Genomic DNA, 23,030 nt, shown 5'->3' on the forward strand with positions numbered 1-23,030 from the left:
GAGAGATGAGGAGAGCTAACTTCAAGTAGAAGAAAGAGTGGGCAAAGGCAGCATGTTAAAAAAGCATTCAAAGGCCGGGGTGTGGTGGCACATGCCTGAGATCCCAGCACTTGGGAGGATGAGGCAGGAGGATCACCATGAGTTGGAGGCCAGCCTGGGCTATGCAGTGAGTTCAGGGCCAATCTGAACTACAAAGTAGGATCTTGTCTCAAAAAACAAAACAAAACAAAACCAACAACAACAAAAAAGTATTCAAAAAACAGTAGCAGGGCTGGGGATGTAGTGCAGCAGCACAAGTGCCTGCTGGCAGGCACACGGTCCTGAGTTCAAGTCCTGATACAAAAAAAAAAAATGATGGGTGGAAGGGGAGAAAGGAAAGTTGTGACAAGACCTAGAACACAGCAGTGCCTCAAGTGCTAGGCTAACGAAGTGGAACCTGCTCTGGGAGTGAAGTGCTGGGTGTGAGAGAAATTACACTTAAAAGACCCATACCCGAAGCCTGACTCCTCTGCTGCTTAGTTTGCTTCCTTGGGCAAGTTATCTGACCTCTCTAAGCCTGATTTTCCATTGGCACTATGAGAATTCTTTCATTCTCATGGGGTTGCTATGGAAATAAAGCGAAATAAAGTACTTAAAGCACCTAGCTGAGTACCTGGCTCTTAGCAAGTACCCAGTAAATATCTGTTGACTGAGTGAAAAGCAGAAACAATAAGATTTGGCAACTGAGTGGATGTGCAAAGTCAATGGGGAGAGAAGAGCCAAACATAATCAGGTTTCAGGATCCTGTGACCAGGAGGATAGTAGTTTCTTATGGGAAGAGGGAAGAGACTTGTCTCATCCAGCATTGAAAATAGTCCTTGGACCAGGAATCAGAGTAAGTGGACTTAGACAGACAGACAGACAGACAGACAGACACACACACACACACACACACACACACACACACACACACAGGGAAGGGCAGCAGATCTCTCACAAATTTCTGAGAGGGCCATCAATTAAGTTCTACTTGGAAATAAAAATAGTTGGCCAGGGACTGGGGATATAGCTCAGTGGCACAGTTCAATTCCTGTGCCACAAAACAAAACAAAACAAACGAACAAAAAAGACCAGTGAGGTTGACATTAAAATGAATGTGTTCCTTCCTTAGACTCATGGATTGATGGTCAAGTATGGTAAGATGGGGAAACCTAATCTGATTTAAAATTTTTTTCATCATAGTCCAGTGAAATCTCCAAGTCCTCTTGGGGGAGCTTTCCCAAGTCTTTCCCACTTCTCCTCTCGACTCTAAGTCTGGTCCCCATCACCTGGAAACCAATCACAGACTGCCTTATGGCCATTGTTGGATTAGTAGCTAGCCTAGTGGTTTTCAATCAGTGATATGCCTGTCACAGTGTGAAACCTAGATCAGAGCTTACTGAATTTTTTTACTTTCCCCTCAGCACTAGAGACTGAACCCAGAGGTGCTTTACCACTGAGCTACCTTTCCTAGCCCTTTTTGAGACACAGTCTTGCTAAAATGGCCAATGCTCAAACTTGTGATCATCCTGCTTCAGCCTCCTTTAATGCTGGGATTATAGGTATGCACTACCATGCCTGGCTTCTCCTGGGAAACTTTTTTAAAAATGTGTGTTCTAGGGCTGCATTCCGAGATTTCTGGAGATGGGATCCATAATCTTGCACTTGCCAGCCAAACACTCTCCCACTGAGCTATATCCCCAGCCTGCAATCAGTTCTTTAAAAAGCTTCCTGAGTGTTTCTGCTGAGGAAGGCTTAAAAACCTCCGGTCCATACAGTTTTTTCAGACAGGTGTGCACACAACCAACAAATAGTGTTCGCTACATTCTGGTCCCAATTTTATGACAATGACTGAGACACTCAGATGACTGAGTGTCATCTCCATGACTACCTAAAAGTACCTGTTACTTGACTTAATGTAGTGCTCTGCATATAGCTGATCTCAATAATTAATTTATCCAATGAATGCTATTCAGTTCAATAAAGATTTACGCCTTTTCTCTTCAGATATAACTCAGGGTAAAGACTACGCTCTTCGTAGGTCAAACCATCTATCCACAAGCTTTCTAAATAGTAGGGACCCGATAAATGTACCTTTGTTTGATTTTGATTTAAACCCTCTCCATTTTTGAAGAATAGAATCTGTCTTTCTGACCTAAAAATAAGGTTAGAGTAGAAAAAGAAAGCTTGGATGATCTGAAAGTCACCTCTGCTAATTATTAGCTCTGAGATCTTGAGCAAAGTTCCTTAAACTCTAAAACTCTGATAATGATCCACTTGACAGAAAAACAACTACTCATAACGTCAAAAAGATTAAACAATGTATGTCAAGCACTTGCTGTATGAAAGGCACTATAGCCACGGAAGGTAGGTACAACTTTAAATACATGACTTCTTTGAACCTCAGCTTTCTATATGTAAAATGGGAACACTTCATAAGTGAAATTTAAAAATGGAGACTGACACTGTCTAGGGCGTGGTACATTTTAAGTGTTCAGAAAATGTCAAGAACTAATAATGTTATGTCTCTCTTTCAACCTACCCAGGCAAAATCTCTTTCATTTTTCCTGGATTAAAAACCCTGCAGCGCCAGGCATGGTGGCTCATGCCTGTAATCCCAACACTCGGGAGGCTGAGGCAGGAGGATTGTTCCGAGTTCGAGACCAGCCTGGGCTACAAAGTGAGCTCAAGGCCAGCCTGAAGTGCATAGCGAGACCCTGTCTCAAAAAGGAAAAAAAAAAAAAAAAAAAAAAAACCTGCAGCAAGGGGCTGAGGGTTTTAGCTCAGCGGTGTAAGCACCTAGCAAGCACTAGGTCATGAGTTCAACTCCTGGCTCCAACAAACAATCAAACAAACAAAAACAAACCCTGTAGCAAAATAGGACTCTTTCTACTCAGTCTTTCCAGGCCTGAGCCACCCCTGCCAAAGCCAGAGTGTACCAAACAGACAAAACAGGACAAGAAGAACTACAAGGGAATGGACAGGGCTTAACACTGTAGCTGTCTTCCTGCTGCCCCCTGCCAGCCGTGTGGACCTTTCTTCACTGGCTCTTTCAGGACAGGGTTCAAGATAAGCACCTCACTAGTGCTTCCTTTCAAAGATCCCTGGAGACTAAAAAGCTCATTGGTTTGTCTGATCGTTAATCTCTGGAGGAAGTGAGGAAACACCATCCTGCTCTTAGATGGAGACATCAAAACTCAACGAACAGGCTTAAGTAACAAGGTGACATAACTCAGCCCTGAACAAGGCCCTCCAAGCTATAATAAACGTAATAACTTCTGTCACCTGCAGAGACCTTACAGTTTAAAAGCACTTTCACAGCTACTAGTTTACTGGCTCCAAACCGCAGCTTCTCCCTATGACATCTTCATTTTGTAGATGAAGTAACTGAGTCTCAAAGAAATTGTATGACTTGCCCAGAGTCACAAACAGCGGGACGCTGAGCTGGACTAGAACCCCCGTGGGCTGACTTCCAAGTTCCCAGGATCGTTAAGAAGAAATGGGGGCTCAGCGGCACAGCGCCTGCCTGGCAAGCACGAGGTCGTGAGTTTGATTCCCGTACCAAAAAAGAAAGAAACAAATGGAACCTTTCTTTCACCAGCATGAAAAACAGGACAGTACATGTATGAGCGAAGCATACAAGGTACGGCGAACACAGAAAGCAGCCTTGGTTTGGGGTAGGTGAGGCTTTGGGGTCAGGCTGAGGCTGAGGCTAGTGGGATTCCAGGACTGGCAGAGTGAACCGAGAGGTGACGGAGGGGAATTTAGGGTGTGAGTGGATACTGCAGGTGTCTGAACGGGACACAGAAAGAACGAAGATTAAAGGTTAATGTACAGTTTCTGCGACTGAAAGACGAGGAGGCCATAAATCAGACTGGAATATGAAAGTCTGCGGACACCTCAGTCAGGAGAGCTTTCTCCCACCAAACTTACCCAGTCGAGGTGATCCCTTAGACTCAAACACAGACGTTTCACTCCAAGGAAATGAGAAACCACCCAGGAGCCCGTGAGCCTTTGGTAGTTGTAGTTTTTAAGAACTCAACACGGACGCTTAAAATCATGTTCCAATTCTCTGCCTGGAACTACAACTCCCGAGGTGCACCACGAGAGACCGCTCCTTGTAGACCCAGGACTACAATACCTAGAGTTCTCCGCATTGCGAAACGCCCTGGGATGCGGTGCGATTCCTCCCCCTGGTGGTAGCCTGAGGAGCAGCCGCCACGAGGCTAGATTTCGAGCGGAGGATTATAGCTTGAAGTCCCGGTGAGTAACCCTCCGCTTAACCGAGCCTCAAATAGCTCCTGGGCGTGCCCGGAAATAATGTTGACTTGTCTTTATTTTTCAGGAAAAAGAAGGGGAGGTCGTGCATTGTTTGTGTTCCCCCTTGCTTCCTATGAGAATAAGACTGACCATGTCAAGGGTATATTCTTTACCAACCTGCAACTGTTGACAACGGTGATTTTCCATTGTCCTCCACAGTCTTACTCATTTTGATTAGGGAGGAACCTGAAATACCAGCAGGTCCACATAAGTCTCTTCATTCATTCTCTACTGCCTTATGCTGGTTATTAGGGGAAAGTTGGATGGAAAAGATACTGTCTCTAGCCTCAACAGAGTTCCCAGACTCGCTGAGAATTCACACAAAGGAATAATTACAACACAGTGATGTGTGCTGCAGGGGGACAGTGAGTGTGGGAGTCTTGAAAAGGAACACCTGTCCGACATTGGGGGCTAGGAGGCTATGTCCTCACGCTTCCTAGAGAAAGTGATGTCAAAATCGAGCCCTGAAGGAAAGGACTTAGCCATGACTACAGGACGGGTGAAGAATGGTAAATGCAGGGTTTGCGGACCACAGAGTGTGCTTGGTAAGAATGGGGAGAGAATTACCTTGGATCCCATCCTCCAAAATCCTTACGCTTCCTTAAGAAATTTGCATCATTACTGAGCTCAAAAACTTTCAACCGCTTTCTAGGACCTACTCATGAGGTCCCAGTTTAGCCTGGAATTCAAAGTCTTCCCCTACCACTCTGCCAGTGTGCTCATGCCCCTGCCTGTGCCCCAGCCGCAGTGCTGCTCACCATTCTCAGGATGAAGCAGGTTCTCACTGTTCTCTCTGTTACCAGAATTTTAAGGGGAATAAAGTCCTGGCTTCCTGGGTCGCAACAGATTAGGGTCAGCCACTCTTCCCAAACTGCCAATCAAGGAGACTAGCAGTAGTGAAGGTAAGGAAGGGGGCTGTAGTCCGGATGGCCATGCCAGGACGAAAAGGAGGTTCGAGACCTGTCCTCAGGGAGCTGACCCAAACTTTGGCATTTTATAGAAAAAAGGGAGCAAAGGCAAGGGTTGGGTTGCACAGCAGCAAGATGATTAATCCTGGTCAAGTTTCCATCTCAAGGATAGTGTGATTTGGTTGATTCGTATCTCGAGCAAGGCTCTGGGAGTGCCGTACTGCTGGAGCGACAGTTTGATCCCCATCATGCCACGATGGATTCTGCTGGGAGTGATGTAGGACCACCAAATGATATAGGGAAGTAATATAATTCTCAACCTGCTAGGTGTCCAACATGCCGACTTCATGTTCCTCAAATTGAAGAATAAATTCTAAGGAACAACAGAGTTGAACAGAAGGAAATTTATTCCTGAGAGTTAGGAGGGGCCCCAGAAAGTGGGTTGCCAATGAGCTTTCTTCTCAAAGGAAGTTTTATAGAGCAAAATCTCAAGCTGGGTATAATATGGGACAAAAACTATGATCAACCAATAAGATTAAAAGCATAAGTAGCCATGAATATAGCTCAATGGCATAGTGCCTGCCTGGCAAGCATGAGATCCCGAGTTCGATTCCCAGTGCAAAAAAAAAAAAAAAAGTGTATTCAGTTAGATAATATCGATCCAGTAGAGAAGTAAATCATGTAGTAAGTGAACATGAAAAGAAAAAGAACTTTTTAGGGTTGGGGATTTAGCTCAGCGGCATATGCACCTGCCTTGCAAGCAGGCAGTCGTAAGTTCAATCCCTGGTACCGATAAAAAGGAAAAAGACAAAAAAAAAAAAAAAAGAAAGAAAAAGGACTTTTTTGGAAGAGATGAGTCATGAGGTCTTGATTACCCACCTGGGTGACTGATGTCTGTTAGACTTTATTGGCCCAGGTGGTACCAATTATAGTATATTGCTTATCCCGTGGGGAGGATGTATGCCAGGTCATTCTATCTTTATCTTGAGGTTTGGCCCTCAACAGATGTCCCTCTAGCCACAGTTGTAATATACTTTCATCCTCTGCACTGACTCCCACGATGGCCTAGCTCTGTCTGACTGCCTGTGATATTTCTACCTAACTTAGCTGTCTGCAGCCTTCGTTCCTATCATGGGGTAATTGCTTTTGCTTGGAGGGGGTGGTGTCAACTTGAGATGGTATGCGAGGCTTTAATTTTCCTGGAATCAAGGTGACTATGACTGGAAATTTCTGGGCATCCCTCCAAGGAGCGTAGAACCGGAAGCTGTAAAAGCTTGCAGTGGGATGTCACTGCAGATCCTGAAAACTACCTTAGGGACTCTGATCTTGGTGTCCTCAGTCACGGAGGCAGAATAATGTAGGCTAAATTTAGAGATAATATATCTTGTCCTACTAGTTTTTCAGACAGATGAGTATTAGGTAATCATGCCTATGTGTAGAACTGAGCTGATCTGAGCCAAAATGTTAAGGTAATAAAAGAGAGTTAGAAAACAAAGAGATGCTAAGCTCCTTCCTGCCTACTGGGCTTCACTGGGCATCTGCAGGCCCAGCCTCTAAATCTCTGTTACATCCCTACACTTGAACTCATGCTGTCTGCTCCACTGGGGACTCTGCTGCCATGAAATGTGCTGTCCTGCCTGGTGATCTGTCCTGCTTTGCCTTTAAAATTCCTTTTAAGTCCTTTTCCACAAAGCTTCCCTAATCCCCTCAGCCCAAAGAACCACTGCCTTCCCTGTGCCATTTACCAGGATGGAATGCTTATGTCTCCCACACATTGTGAGCTCTTTTAGGAAAGGAGTCCCACATATGATCTCTGCATGTTCCCCCAGGTCCTCAGAATCTAGATTCCCTGCTACGGGTTTTTCAGGCTCATCTGTCTCCATGAAACCGTTTCCACCACCATCCTACTTGGAAGACAAGCTATCAGGAGGCTGATGACAGCACTGCCCTGTGGGAATTAATCCTTGGATTTAATTAAAGCTGAGGTTGGTGGCAGTGGCCAGAGAACATAAAAAGCTTAGTGTGGATAGAGAGGGCTCCCTTTGAGTAATTAGGTAAGGCTATGCCGCTGACCCAGAACACTCATGACAAAGCAGAGGCCCTGGTCATGAGAGGGACAGCTGGAGGTCAGAGGTCATTTATGCCAGTCTCCTACTCACAGCCCAGGGCATGTTGGGGCCTTTGCTGGTCAGATGAGTTCAAATTTCCCAGGAACCAGGTTGTCACGGGCTGCTGCACCTCATTTGTCACTGTTAGGAGATGTCTGTGGGCCCACCCAGACTCTTTTCTGTTGCAAAATAAACTGAGTTCATGTAGTCTTTTCTGGGATGAACAACCAAATGCTTTTAAATCATCCACAAGTTGATTTCCCAGTCTTTTTTTTTTTTCTTTTTTATCAGTACCAGGGATCAAACTCACGACTGCCTGCTTACAAGGCAGATGCTTATGCCACTGAGCTAAATGCCCAGCCCCAATTTCCCAGTCTTTTTAATCATAGATCTTGACTTCTAGTAACCAAAGTTTTCCTTCAAATCAGCTACCATCCCAACCCTGGGGTTACCTTGTGGTTAATCTATTTTAAGTTGGTATTTGGCTGACCAGCTTTGCAGTTCCTGTTTTTCCTTCTGCTGTCACCAACTAGTAAGCCTTTAGCCACGTGTACTATGGGAAGCAGAGATGAGCTAGTTCTTCAACTTCTTCATTGCTGACGACTATCATGTTGTCCACCTCCTTCTTTAGAGCCCTCTGAAGGGGAGGATGCCGCGTGGACCACCAGTAAGTCACCAGTTGGATGAAGGTTCTTTTGCTCAATTTGTATTGAGGTTATGAGTTGGCAAAGTGTAGCTCTTGTAAGGTCAGTGGTCCTGAACTTTGAATGTCAGCAGCTATCAGCTCTTAGTGTTAGGGGCTCTTCCTAGTAGTACACAGAGGCAGCAGCCACCAGCAGGGCTTGTGATCTCTTTCAGCCCCCGGAGGTGGCAGTTGGTCACGTTCAGTGATCACAGCTCTTACTGTACTAGTTCAGTATGTTCTGCTCAAGATAGAAATCATGAATAGGCACAACTATGCTAGCCAAAAGAGGTTTTATTAGAACCTATGCTGCAGCATAATGTGGGAACAGTACACAGACTGAGCCACCAAAAAGTAAAGGGAGGTTGCTTAGATAGGGAAAAGAAGGGTTTGCATGTAGTGTCAGACCTTCTGTTTGATGGTGATGGGGAAGGGGCTTCTGAGGGGTGTGTTATCCATAGGGCCTGCAGGGTAGGATCATCCGAGATTCGTTGGAGAAGGAAGCTTGCTGCAGCCAAAGTAAACGTCTGCCTGACTGGTTGTGGGTACCAGATGTAGCCAGATGGTCCAGAAGGCATTTGGGGCAGCCTCAACAGCAAAAATAAAAAGTACCTCTTGGGAAGTGTCAGACCCTGGCCTCCTGCCTCAGTACCTGTCCAAGTTAGTGGATAACACTTTTAAAATCAGATATAATAGGTTTCAAATAAAATTCAAAAGCACACTCACCTTAAGAGTATAGCTCAACAATTTTTTTAAAATGTTTGTCATAACTACCACCTAGTTCAAAATGTAGACCATGCTGAGCCTGCTGGTATACACCCATAATCTCAGCACTCAAGAGACTGTGGCAGGAGGCTCTCCATGAGTTCAAGGCCAGCCTGGGCTACATACCAAGACCATGTCTCAAAAAGAAAAAAAAGTAAACCAATTCCAATGCCTTAAAAAGTTGCCTTCTCTGTTTAAAACCAATCATCCACACCCAGGCTTGTGGCACATGCCTCTAATCACAGCACTCGGGAAGCTGACGCAGGAGAATCACTGGGAATTGGAGACCAGCCTGGCCTACAAAATGAGCTCAAGTCCAGCCTGAACTGCATACTGAGACGAAATGGCAAAAAAATTAAATAAAAATAAAAATAGGGCCTGGGGATTTAGCTTAGCGGCATAAGTGCTTGTCTTGCAAGTGCATGAGTTTGATCCCTGGTACTGATTTAAAAAAAAAAAAAAAGTAAATTAAAATAAAAATAAAAAATAAATAAAATTTTAAAAATAAAATAATAAATAAATAAAATAAATCACTCCCAACTAGTAAAGGAAACTGTCGTTTTTCTTTTTCATCATCAGCTAGTTTTGGCGGAAGCAACACTGTGTGACTTCTGACAGCAATATTTTGTGCTCAGTGATGCACCAGTGGATGATCTCATGTCAGTGCCTTTCTAGTCAAAGATGGCCAGGAACACACCTGTCACTGCTCAAGCTGCACTTAGGCTCCAAGCAGTGGGAGGAGGGTGCTGTTCTCGGAAAACAGACAGGAAGAGGGTATTGTAAAGGACTTTTAGCATCTGGGCTTTTGTTATGTAAGTTTGGGGAGAGTTTAAAGAAGTGGGGCTTTCCCTTGGGTTGGATGCTGTCAAGAGGCAAGTGCAGTTTGAGGACTGGGTTTCATTATAAAGTTTATCTAGAGGGAGGGAGGGTGGGCGAGGTGGAGGCTAAAGGTGTCATAGGTAAGAAGCAACAGTTTCCTATTAGCAAGGATGGGCTATGGTTGGTTCTTTTCTGTAGTTTGGACAATGTTCCTGTTTTGTCCGTGGCTGGACAAGATAACAGAGTGGCCCTGTGTGTGCCATTTCTCTGTGAGCATGGTCTGCTGTTGTTCTTCTGTGAAGTTTATGTTCAGCAGGAGAGCACCAAAGCCAGCTGAGTGCCGGGCAGGCCCCTGGAGCTCAGGGCTGCTTTTCTCTTTCTCTTTCTCTTTCTTACCTTACTGACATGTGTTGGTGTCTTCTCGGCGCTGAAACTCAAGTACGTAGAAGTGACTTTCTTCGCTGGGTGTGGTAATGCCTGCCTATTATACCACACAGCTGAGGCAAGAGGATGGCCGGTTCAGGGCCAGCCTGGACAGCTCAGTGAGGCCATGTCTCAAGATAAAAAAATAAAGGACTGAGGATATAGTCCAGTGCTCTGTGGGTTTAATCTGCAGTACCTCAAAAGAAGAGGAAGGCGAGAAGGATGAGCAGGAGAGGAAGAAGGAGGAGGAAAAAGATGAGGATGAGGAGAAGGAAAGGAAAAGGGAGAAAGAAAAGGAAAAAAATTGATTTAGATGATCAAGTGTAATGGTTCCAGAACCAAGAGACTGAAGGGTTTTTTTATTTTATTTTATTTTATTTTTGGTACTGAGGATCGAGCACACAACCAACCTCACACTTGCTAGGCAGGTGCTGTGCCGCTGAGCTACATCCCTGCCCCTGAAGAGTTTTTGATAGTGCTGGGATTGGAACCCAGAGCCTTGCACATGACTGAGCTACACCCCCAGGGGTGCAAACTGAGCTTAAATCCCAGCTGTTCCACTTTCTGTGAGACCTGGGACAGTGACCGTTCTCAAAGCCTCCACTTCTTTGAACGCCAAGTAACAGTGATATTCACTTATGCTGTTATTGTAAGTACAGCTTTAAAGTGACAACAGTTTGTCATAGCTGCTTAATTTAGAGGTTTGGATTTACAAACGAAAGCCCCTGACAACCAGGTAAAAGCAATGAAACAAATTTAATAAACTGTTAACACACATACACACACACACACACACACACACACACACACATACACAGAGGCAGACAGAGAGAGAGAGAGAGAGAGAGAGAGAGAGAGAGAGAGAGACTTACACAGAAGGAAGAGAAAGTACAGAAAAAAAGTTACATCACCAGATGAGAGGGAGTTGTGTTAATGCTTTCGGGGCTGTCACTGGGAAGGCTCTGGGGAGAGTCTCCTCTCCACAGATGAGACTCCAAAGTCCCCCACCAGTGAAGTCCCTTAGTAGTCGAGGCAAAAGTGATGGTGTCCCTGCTGTATGTGTGAACAGAAGCAGGGAGTTCATGGCCCCCAGAAACTGGCCAAGTACTCAAGGGAACAAACATCTATGTCTTCTAGAGAGGTAAGGGACTGTCTTTGGGAGCTGAGCAGGCTCACGAGGATTTCTCTTTAGGTCAGGATATCCTGCCAAGGCGGCCCAACAGGTAAGCGTTACAACAAAGCATGGGACTGCGTTATGAACAGGGAAGATCTTCTCTGTACTTAATTTTAACCTTTCAGCAAGTTTGGGAGGGACAGGTTTCTTTGTTTTTGTTTTTTGTTTTATTTGTTTCTTTGTTTTTTGAGACATAGTCTTGTTTTATAGTACAGGCTGGCCTTGAACTCACTATGGAGCTCAGGCTGGCCTCAAACTCGTGGCGATCCTCCTGCCTCAGCATCTGTAGTGATGGGATTACAGGTATGTTTTCTCCATGCCTGGCCATCCCTTAGTTTCTTGAGCTTGAGGTGGATCTAGGTTTTGTGGGGCTGAAGCTCATATAATTCTGAGAAAGCCCTCTTTCAGAAAATGAATATTAAAATATCTTACTTTTACTAAATTTACAAATTACATGAGGATGTGAACGCATTGCCAAGCCTCAGGAGTGGGGCTGAAGGTTCAGCTTGATGCCTCTCCACCACTCTGAGTGAGCAGGAGCAAAGTTATACTAGAGCTTTATTCTTTTCAATCTGCTGCCTGCAGACGACTGCTCCCAGTGTACCCGGGCCCTCAGGTGGAACCTGCTCAGCTGTCCTTAGCTCGCTCTTATAGGGCAGCCCAGGAGTTGGCAGCAAGCTTCTGATGGAGAGCTTGGCTTGGGTCACTTTGAATAGAGCTGTGCCTATTGTTCTAGCATTAAGGACCCAGCTGGAGTCTGAATGAATCCTCCAGAAGATATTAAAAGTTAGAATAGGCGCTTAGTAAAGGTCAAGCACAGGAACAATCCTTCTCCATTATAGTTTCTCTGATAATTCTCCCATTCAGTCAGGTGCTTATAAGCCAGCACTCGGGAGGCTGAGACATGAGGATTGCTGTGAGTTTGAGACCAGCCTGGGTTACATAAGCAAGTTTAATGCCAGCCTGCGTTACATAGTAAGACGCTGCCTCAAAAAATTTTTCCTATTCAAAAAAATATTTATTGAGCTGGGCATGGTGGTACGTGCCTGTAATCCCAGCATTCAGGAGGCTGAGGCAAGAGAATTGTGAACTTGAGGTCACCTTGGGCTATATAAAGAGTTCAAAGGCAAACTGGACTACATGGTAAGACCTTGTCTCAAAAATTTTTTTATTGATTCCCCTTATTATGTCCCAGGCACTGGGCTCAGGCCTGAATATAAAAGCAATGAATAAGAGAGATTTTTACTTTGCCTGCATTTTGCTTTCATTATAGTGAGGAGAGACAGATAAAAATCAGCAATACCCAAGACAACTACGCACTGCATTAGATTCTCTACCGGTAAGCAAAGACTTTATGAACAAAACCCAGATTGCACAGGCACTATCACAAAGAATCAACCACTATAATCTCATTCTATTGAAAAGCTTTTTGCACAGCAAGAGAAACCACCAACAGAGTAAAGAGACAACCCATAATGTGGGAGAAAATGTTTGCCAGCTGTTCCTCAGATAAAGGTTTACTATCGTGAATGTATAAAGAACTCAAAAAAAACAGTCCTCCCAGATTTAAAGACCCAATCCAAAAATGGGCATCTGAGATGACCATATACTTCTCAGATGAAGAAATACAAATAGCAAACGCATATTTGAAAAAGTGTTCAACATCATTGATCATTTACCTCAGAGAAATCAGTAGTTTGATCCCCAGTACCCCCCCAAAATAGTTAAGATAGTTTTACTACTGATTTCTATGAGGTAAATGAAGAGAAAGCTTTGTGCTGATATTGTTCAGACAGTTGACTGCAGATGTATCGCGCCCTGGGTGAATGATTTGGGGTGATAACACTCGATGTGTGTACGACTGACATGTTTTGAATTTTGTTTTATTTTTTACCCTCTTTGAATTAAAGGGATTTTTGAAAAAAAAGATTCTCTATCGGAAACAGGATTCTTCGATGGATGAAGAAGTGAGCTGCTGTCAATCAGGTCAGGTCAGGTCAGGTCAGGTCAGGGAAGGAGTCTGAGGAGCGGGTGTTTGAACGGAACCCAGCCATACCTGCCGCTTACTGATAATTACTGCCATGCAGGCTTTAGTACCATCAAAGACTTTTCTTAATTTAACTGTCTTCTTTTTTTTTTTTTTCTTTTGTCTTTTTCATTTTCATCGGTACCAGGGATCGAACTCACAACTGCTTGCTTGCAAGGCAGACACTTATGCCGCTGAGCTAAATCCCCAGCCCTAATTTAACTGTCTTCTGAAGTGTGTCTTTTCACTTTTAGATGAGAAGTGGTGGCTCATGCCTGTAATTGTAGCACTCTGGAGGCTGAGGCAGGAGGATCGCTGTGAGTTGGAGAGCAGCCTGGGCTACAAAGTGAGCTCAAGGTCAGCCTGAAGTGCATAGTGAGACCCTATCTCAAACAAACAAACAAAAAAAAAATAGACAAATACATAAATAAAAATAGAGAAAGTATTGTTTCTGTGGTTCAGCCAAGAAAACAGAGGTTCAAAGGAGTGACAGTAGAAACTGTTACCACCTTCTGCTACCCCTACCCCTCCAGACTTCCCTCACCCGAGCCCCTCCACTCCAGGTCCTGCTTCCCTGAGCTGAGGATTTGCTTAGTTATCTGTGAACCAGGAAAGCGGTGGGGGGATGTCATGTACCCTCAAAACAACCCTCAACCATCAAGAGTGTTGATACTCAGTGCCAGGCTCCCCTCAGACAGGGTGATTCTGTGGTCTGAAGCTCGCCCTCCCCACGGCCCCCCAACTGGCCAGCAACCAGCAGGAGGATGCCCCTTACTACCCTCTCCCTCCTCTACCGTGCTTCCTGCTGCTCTCAGAATCGGCTTCCCAAATACAGTCCCAGCATCCAAGTCTCAGAGTCTGCTTTTTTACCCAATCAAGTGGATGAGCTAGAATTTGAATCCAGGTTCACAAGGTCACATTCCCACAGTCGTGACTGCTCTGCATGTGACAGCTGAGGCCTGAGGATGAAACCTGGCATAAAGCCCTTCTTCACATCTTGACTCCAGCTGATCTGTTTTGTTTTATTTCCTCATTCTTGGCCACTGCTCACATCAGGCTTATCAAACTGCCCGGGACATAACCTTCCCCGGTCTCGCCCTGACTCCACTCCCTGCTTTTGCGGGTCTTGTCTCCTCTGCAGAACAGGTGCTGAAACAACATGACCTACCCGTGGGCACTGTCACTCCATGCCTGCCACCTTCCCTTTGGTGAACTGTGAACTGCGAACACTGGAATCCAGCGCTGGGAAGGAGCTCATTGGTGCCAAGGGCTTGGCAAATCTTGTCTCATTTAATTGAGGCAATAATTCCAAGAGATCAGTAGCACCATCCCCAGTTTGCATGCAGGGAGCTGAGACACATGGAAGCTGGGCTGCTTGCCCGCAGTCCTCTGGTCAATGACTGACAAAGCCAGGGTGAAAACTCCAATCTGCCTTTTCTGCTACCAAAACTGAATGCCTGGCTGCAGGGAAAGGAGAAATGCTGGGGTCTGGGAGGCTGCTCCCACATCGCCCCTCTGTCAGACCTAACTAGAGCTGGAGAAAAGTCCCCCAAGGCAGTCACCAGAGCCCTGGCTGGGAGGCGCAGGGACTGTGGAGCCTAGAGAAAGGATCCCAGGCAGAGGGGGCTTTCCACGAACAGAGGGGTAGGGTGTCCTGCCCACCTCCACCCGAGAGAGGGGAGCCGATGGGGGCAGTACCCTTTCTGGCTCCTTGCAGGCTTGTGATAGTTTATGTGGCCTCGGCAGTGACCTGCTTCCCAGAATCTCTCATCAACAAAGAATTGTGGAAGCTGGACCAGCTCAGGGATGCCAGAGGGTGAGGCAGGCCCCAGTTCCTGCTCCTGGTCCTCTGCAGCTTCCAACCTGGTTATCATCCAGCCCCATCAAATATCTAGCAAGGCCTTGCCATCCTTCAGAGCTGGGCACCAACCTTTGCACAGGCTTGGGGAAACAGGAAGAAGCTGGAATGCATGGGGATGGTAACTTGACCAACAATGCTGGGTCAGCTCTGCTGAGTGACTTTCTGGGGTCCACTTGCAGCCTCTAGAGAGGCTAACAAGAGAGAGACTGCGAGACCCAAACCCACAGCGTCGAAGCATCAAATTGTGGAAGGTAAAAAAGACATGGTTAGTACAGAGTTAAAGCCAAGGAGGGCAGGGGGCTTCTACTTAACACAGCCCTCCAGCCGCTGTGAGGAGAAGGTATGTTAGTGAGACAAGGAGAATGCAGAGACCAGAGGCCAGTGCCACGATCTGGGTGCCACACGATGGCTGCTGACCTGGGGTTGGGGCAGTGGGGAAAGCAAGCCTGGATTCAGGGTTAGTGGGGAGCTGGTGATGCCAGGATCTGATGAACATTCAGCGAAGCCAAGTATGGTGGTGCATACCTGTGATCCTACCACTCTGGGAGGCTAAGGTGGGAAGAACACAAGTCGGAGCCCAGCCTCAGCAATTTAGCCAAATCCTGTCTCAATATTAAAAAAAAAAAATAGGGCTAGGGATGTAGCTCAGTATGAAGGCAATAAAATAAATTAATACATTAATAAATTAAATTAATAAAATATTTAATATATTTAATAGAATTAATAAAATATAATAAAGCAATAGCACAAATTAAATTTAGCAATAAATTAAACGCTTTGCTTCCTGCCTGGTCCTGGGCTGTACTATGTCACACTTGTGGTATTAGCGGCTTACTGAAGGCCTCCAGGGATGTAATACTGCAGGGTTCGTGACTGATAGTGTTCAACAGTGCCAGGCGCAGTGCCGGCATGCAAGCTACCAACAGCTTTTCATCCCATCAGGGAAAGTGGAAAGCTGGGTGGATCTGATGAGCGCCAGTTCTACTACCCGCTGACTGGGTGACTCAGACAAATGAGGCTGCCGCTCTTGCTGTCCTTCTCTCGGCAGCAGAGATAAGAGCTCCCAGCTCTTCCAGTGATGTGAGAATTAAGACAGGGAATGTAGTAAGGCTCCCAGCCTTGGCCCAGTGCTTGGAGGAGCTCTGTCTTTTATCATGGATTAAGGATAACCAATCTGGGGCCAAAACTCAGGTATAGAAAGACTCAGAGATGAGCCCCTTTCTCTCCTCCTCCGGGTCACCTCGGAGCCTGCTTCCCCCAGGCCTGACCTCTGCCCCAGCAGGCTTACCCGACAGAGAGTCTCCCCAAAGAGTCTAACGAAAGTAGTGCCTGCACTGCCCAGCAGCACCCCTGGGGAGGGAAGAGAGGAGGCACAAATCTTTCTGCCTCTTCTTTGGGAAGCAGACTGTTAATTACCTGGGTTTGCACAGCCTGCCAGCTAGGTAAACCCTCTCCAGGAGGGCTCTGATGATTAACCCCTCCATAACCAGGGCAGAGGTATCGGGGTCCAGCTGCTCCAGGAGGACCCAGGAGCTACCTCGAGGAAAGGCTGGACACGGGTTTGGGGCCTTCACAGAAGGTTAATTCAGGGGAAACATTCTAGAAGAAAGAACAAAATGATTTCAGGGTCAGGATGTAAAATTTTCTTGAGCAAACCTCTGCCTCATGAATACACACCCCAAAGGAGAGGCCAGGGCTAAAAGCTCAGCCTGCACTTTGAGGCATGAACAGTGTTCTGTGTGTGACGCTGTTCACCTGGATGACCTCTGGCTGTCTCTGGGTACCACTGTCATGCAGGCAGCAGAGACCCACCTTCCAGGGGGCAAGCCGAGACCCTGGCCTGTGGGTAGATATGGCTGGTTAGGAGGCAGAATTGGCTGGACTGCAGTTATTCACATGCATATCTATGTGTCCAGTTTGAGAACTACACTAAACCTGCAAATGGAGAAGTGGATGGACAATGCAGTGATGGACACCCTGGCTCTGTGCCGCCCCGATGGTGTGCCGTTGGGGCAATCATGTCAGCTCTTCTCTCTGAACCTCACTAACCTCCCCTGTGAAATGAGGACAGCCACCTGCCCCATAGTGTTAGGATATGAGACTTACATGCAAGCATGGACATAAAGTGGACAGTGCCTGCACATGCTTGCAGTAGATGACTCAAGTCCTCCCTAAGTCACCCATTTTAAGGAGGAAGCAGATGAGGCTTGGTGCATTACCCAATTATAATCCTCTAGACATTAAAAAAAACTGAGTGTACAAATTCATAGCGAGCATACACTGAAGTTATTTCAGGGGCTGGGTATTAGCTCAGCGGCAAAATGTGTGCAGAGCCCTGGATTGGATCCCCAGCATGGCAGGCTGCAGCAAGTTTGTATTTCACTCCTTGCCAAGAAAACTATCAAATTGACAGTGCTTGTTCAGTCTGTTGATAATGTAGCCTGTGATGCATAGGAAAATAATGGGACCAAAATTATTAATGAGATCCCAACCAGTGGATGGCCCATCATGTTTGGAGCTATCTCTACTGATCAGAAAGCATTTGTAGCACTACTAAACAAAAATCATTTGTATCTTGTCTTTTCTATGAATTAGCATCTTAAATATTTTTGTTGTTGTTGTTTGTTTTGTTTTATTTTGTTTTTCTTGAGACAGGCTCTCACTATGCTGTTCAAGCTGATCTTGAACTCATTATGTAGCCCAGGCTGGCCTCGAACTCATAGCAGTCCTCCTGCCTCAGCTTCCTGAGTGCTGGGATCACAGGTATGTGCCACCACATCCTTCTCAGGACTACCTCTGAGAAAGAACTTTTTTTTTTTTTTTCGTTTTTCGTCTTTATCGGTATCAGGGATCGAATTCACGACTGCCTGCTTGCAAGGCAGGCGCTTATGCCGCTGAGCTAAATCCCCAGCCCCAAGAAAGAACTTTTTGATCCAGAAAACCTAGTCCTGTTACAATTTTAGACTGATGGTTAAAAAAAAAAAAAAAAAAAAAGAAATAGAAAAAGAGTGTGATTTTTCCAAAGTTACACAATCAGGCCTGGGAGAGGAGCGGAGGTCAGAACCTGCTGTCCGACCCTTCATCCCTGATCCTGGGGCTATTTCCTTGGCCTGACCCAGATCTCCCTTGACCCATTGTCAGTAGGCACTGCTCCACATCCTTCTGGGCCCCGGAGAAGACTCACTTGAGCCAGAGCTGACTGATGCTGCAGAGTCTTGTGAAGATTCCTGAGAGTTTAGTGTCATCTTAGAGCAAGCGAATAGAGCTGAGCCTGCTGAAATCTCAGGCCTCACAGCACCCGTTAGTGAGACACCCTGGCAGTCCAGAGCCAGAGGAGCAGCCAGCCACAGACAGAGCTTCACAGGGATCATCACCTGTAGTTCAAGCATCTTCTTCCTGCAGCAAGAGGTGGAGTTGCAGCAAGCACAGGGAACTCCAAGTTCAGGTCCTGATCTACCCCTGTGTGGCTTCCCTTGGGCCTGAGGAGGGCTGGAGGACACCTCGTGCCAGGCATGGCGTGCCAAAGGCAGCCCTCCTTATCTCACGTACATTTATTCCCAGCAAACCTTTAAAGCGGAGTTTCTATGGGCACCCACATCTTACACGAGGAAACAGAAGCACAGAGGGGTTAAGGAACTCACAGTTCTGTAAGGGCGCTTGGGCTGCACTCTTAACCCCAGCACACAGTGTTGCAGGCCTTAGGGAATTTCTTTTTTTTTTTTTTTTTTTTTTTTTTAGCGGTGTAAGGGTACACGTAATACAGAAGTACAAAACAAAACAAAAAAAAACAAAACAAACAACCAAAAAAAAACATAACAGTAAGAAATCACCTGTTAGTATATTACATATTATCATCTTGAAAATAGTTCCTCAAATCACAGTATCAAAGAATACAAGGTGGACATTCAAACAGGTAGACTGCAAACAGCTGTGTTCAATGATCCAAAAACATTGATACAGTCAGCTATTTAACACCCCTAAACACACTTGCTGGGCCTTAGGGAATTTCTAAACACAATTGCCATTCTTTCCGGAGATTTTGGCCCCAGCCTGGGCAGAAGGAGTGGAGACGGGAAAGCCGAAACAGGATGCAGAGGAAATATTTCAGTTCACACTGATGGTGTCAGTCCCTGCTCTCTGCCTGGGGCACCTTGACCGGTGTGATACCTGCCATGGCAGGCAGGAAGCAACCTCTGACCCAGAAGCCTCCAGGGTAAGGTGTGGGATCCCCTCTGCAGTAGAAAAGATCCTGCAGTGCCCGGAGCTCTGGGCTGCCATCCAGAGCACCTCCTGGACCTCACATCCACGTAAAGGCCTGCTTCAGGCCTGCCCAGCCTCCTCCAGGAAGCCAGGCCTCTGCCCCTTCCTTCCTGCCCTGGTCCACTTCCTCCTCCCCAGTGCATCAGTTCCACAGGTCAGCACTGCTACAGGAGAGTGTCTTCCAGAGGCTTTGATGAGCGCAGAGCTCTTTCAGTGCCTGGGAGCTCCTGGAAGATCACAGAGATCTATTTTTAGGACGAGCTCAACTCAGTCCTCCATGCCAGGATGCCCCACCTTCTCTTCCCCCATCCAAGCCGGGCAGGCATGTGAATTGTGTTCCAGACAAGCCCAGACCCAGCTGGCCAGAGAGCCTCTCCTGCGGGCATAAAGGTAAGAGAGGGCTTGTCTGTCTGCTCAAGAGCAGGCTTGGATGTAAGCCCACTGTAGAGCCCGCAGCCAGACCAGGATCAGGTGTCCGCAATCCCCCCTAGCTGCTGGCTTTCTCCATTTATCCTTCACCGTTCAATGGGCCTTTGCTGGACATTTATTCTATTGGTGCCAGTGAGGAGAAAGTCAGAGGAGAGCAGAGCTGACAGCTGGCCTGCTCCACTCTGCACGCAGAGGCCAGCATCATTTAAGGAGTGTCTGTTTAAAAACTGGTAATACCAGGATGGTTAGTCTTAAATTTACCTAACTTCTCTCTTCTCCCTGCAGACCAAAGATACCAAGATAAGAGTAAGATATTTTCAAGATGCCAGGAATAGCAAGCAAGCCTTACAGGCAGATTACCCCATGATAAGACGACTCTCTTAAGAAGGAGCGGTTACTGTGCCAGAAACCAACCTCCCCACCCAGAACCAGCAGGACCTCCAAGAACCCATACCTGAGAGGCTGACCAGTCGGATCACAGCTTCACCAGACTGGTTACCTGTGCCTATTTCTTCCTCCAACCCTCCGGGCTTTGTACTTTACCCCATAGGATCCTAACGCTCTGTCACTGCCCTCAAGGCAGGGCATAGGACGCTGGCCCCATCCCTGTTTCAGCGTGACCACACTGAGAATAAAATCCCTGTCTCATTTCGGCAGATAGCAGAATGCAGTCTGTCAGACCCCCAGAGTCAGGTGCCCTGGTCAAAACCAGGACAAGACCAGAAATCGAGAGCCAATCTGCCCACATGTCTGCCATTTCCTGCCTGTCTCCACGGGATGAAGTGCATGCTGGATCACTCCTCTATCATGAAGCCCTGGCTTTGAGCTTGGCACCGCAAACAAGAGAAACCCCAAAACACCACACTGCTACCCTTCAGGTTTGGGGTAGGTATCACTTCAGAAGCCATCTCCACCTCTGGGGGAGGGAGCTGCCTGTAATCTTCCAAGGCCCCTCCACCACCACCATTCTGAGCTTGCCAGGTACCAGCCTCTCTTTCTGGAGAATGAGCTCAGGAGGGCAAGAGGGCATCTGTCTCACACAGCAGGTAGAATGGTTAAAGAAACAGAATGTAGACAAGCAATTTAACCTCCCTGGGCCTCAGTGTCTGTGCCCATGAAATGGGGATAAGAACGGTATCTCCTGTATAAAGGGAGGGGGAGAGGACTAGGTGAGCTGGTGCCTTAGCACCTCAAGCACACTTAGCATGTCGGCTGTTACTACTACGGGACACTTGAGATGGGGAGGATGTCCCTGATTCTCGGTATCCTGAGGAAGACATTGAACCAATCACACAGAGTGAGAGCAGCACAGGTTTATTTAGAGTGAAAGTACGCTCCTCAGGATGGGAGCGGGCCAGTGAGGAGAGCTCACGGCTCCAAACAAACCAGATCCCAGGGCCTGTGTGTGGTGCTTTGTGTTTGTTTTTCTTTTTCTTTTTCAGGAAAGAGGCAACTCTTTAAGCTGATGAAATGAATTATTCCAAGCCGGGCGTGGTGGTTCATGCCTGTAATCCCAGCACGCGGGAGGCTGAGGCAGGAGGATCGTTGGGAGAGCGAGACCAGCCTGGCCTACAAATTGAGCTCAAGGCCAGCCTGAACTGCACAGTGAGACCCTGTCTCAGAAAGACAAAAAAAAAAAAAAAAAAGAAAGAAAAAGAAATTAATTATTCCAATTAGGAGCAAGTCTCTTTCTTTCTGATGTAGTTTTTTTGTATTTTGTGTTTTTTTTTTTTTTTTTTTTTGTCTGTGTATGGACCTTTGTGGAACTGTCATAGTGCCCAAAGTCCATGATGGGAAGGACCAAGATGGCAATGCAAATGAAATTATAATTAATGTGAGGTCACTTTGGGTGCTGAGGATTGTCTATGGTACATGAGTCCCTTGCGTTTACCAGGTGTGGTCCAGTTGTTAGAACCAGATGCTTTCTGTAGTCTTCGGAAAGCCATCTGGGGCTCCTCTAGAAGCCTGCAGTTTCTGTGCCCCCTTGTTTTGACTAGGACAACTAGTAACACTAGGTGTGTCCTAGTTGTTAGAGGCAGATGTTTCCTGTGGTTTGGAACAAGTTTTCTCTATTCTCCTCCAGACACCTCCTCCTGTTTCCTGTCTTATTACCCTGCTCAGCGTAGCATCCTCAGTGCCCCCTGTGGAACCGTCCCGGAACTGGTCTCTTATGTCTTGGTCAGGTGGAGGAGTGTATGAATGGATGAGTACAGAGATCGAGGGAAGACCTGGAGGAGGGACCTGACTCAGTCCGAAGAGGGTTGGGGTGGCTTCCTGTCAGAAGGAGGCCTCTGCCACTTCCTGGAAGGTGAGCAGAAGGCCTTCGTAGCTTGTGCAAATGCCTGACGCTTTAGTAGGAGAGATCTCGGTGTATTCAGGAATGGTCAGCCACCATTGTCAACAGGAAGGCCTGCTTCCCTTCCTGGGCATCTTCAGGACATTCCTGGCTATATGGACTATGTCCCACCCCTACACTGGGTGCTCATGTTGGGTAGAATGTTCCCATGGGAGCTCCCCCATCAAATTAGTAGCACTCAGCTCAGGGGAAGACAAACAAGGAAAAAGGTCACCCCTTGTAGTGGGAGCCTCAGGGGACAGGTCTGGATCTAACCTGGCAATTCTCTCAAGTTGTACATAGATGGGGAGGCAGAGGGAGGGAGTGCCAGAGCCCAGTTCCAAGGCTCCCTGTCCGCCCTCAGTCACCAACCTGGTGCTCCTGGGTCTCCCCAGAACCTCTGCTGTTCCTCAGTGTGTGGCAGAGCACATTGCAGATTCTTCTAATGGAACACCGATTAAGGAGCAGCCAGGAACTCTCTCGAGGAGGCATGCACTCAAAGGCATGGAGTTCGGGAACAACTTGCTACACTGATGGAACAAAGAGCTGGGGCTGGATGAGCATGGGGCAGGGACCCCAAAGGAAGAGGGGACCAATCCCTGGGACAGGCCAAAATACCTTCCCTAACTCCTCTGCAGCAACCCTAACCCCTTGTGTGTTGATTTTCCCATCTGCTGATTTGACAGCTCACACACTCAAACACACAATGACGGTGACCGGTGGTCAGGAGCTCAGGGTTCAAGCCTCCACTCAGAGACTTAGCTGAATTACCTCAAGAGATTCCATTCCTTGTGTTAGCTTCACTTTTCTTTTTTTCTTTCTTTGGTACCAGAAATCGAACTCAGGACCTCATGCTTGCCAGGTAGATGCTGTGCTACTGAGCCAAATCCCCAGCCTCTAGA

The 23,030-nt window shown here is 46.8% G+C and overlaps 1 protein-coding gene and 1 long non-coding RNA gene across 4 annotated transcripts in view; one reads left to right on the top strand and one right to left on the bottom strand.

The window, feature by feature from the left end:
* Pafah2 (platelet activating factor acetylhydrolase 2) overlaps positions 1 to 4,092 on the bottom strand; it is a 33,694-nt gene extending 29,602 nt beyond the window's left edge. For 2 of the 3 annotated variants that reach the window (XM_013154108.3, XM_003471314.5), the window contains exon 1: positions 3,952 to 4,092. The gene's annotated coding sequence lies outside the window, so the exon portion shown is untranslated. The remainder of the gene's footprint in view (positions 1 to 3,951) is intronic. The other variant, XM_013154109.3, reaches the window with a different exon arrangement.
* Positions 4,093 to 4,170: 78 nt separating this feature from the next.
* LOC134472965 (uncharacterized) lies at positions 4,171 to 5,891 on the top strand. Its single transcript, XR_010043025.1, has 2 exons — positions 4,171 to 4,281; positions 4,364 to 5,891. It is a non-coding gene; the product is annotated as an uncharacterized LOC134472965 (long non-coding RNA).
* Positions 5,892 to 23,030: the final 17,139 nt, after the last annotated feature.

This window comes from Cavia porcellus, unplaced genomic scaffold (assembly GCF_034190915.1).
Source record: "Cavia porcellus strain 051 isolate PalLab524CR breed Dunkin Hartley unplaced genomic scaffold, mCavPor4.1 scaffold_25, whole genome shotgun sequence".
NCBI lineage: Eukaryota > Metazoa > Chordata > Mammalia > Rodentia > Caviidae > Cavia > Cavia porcellus.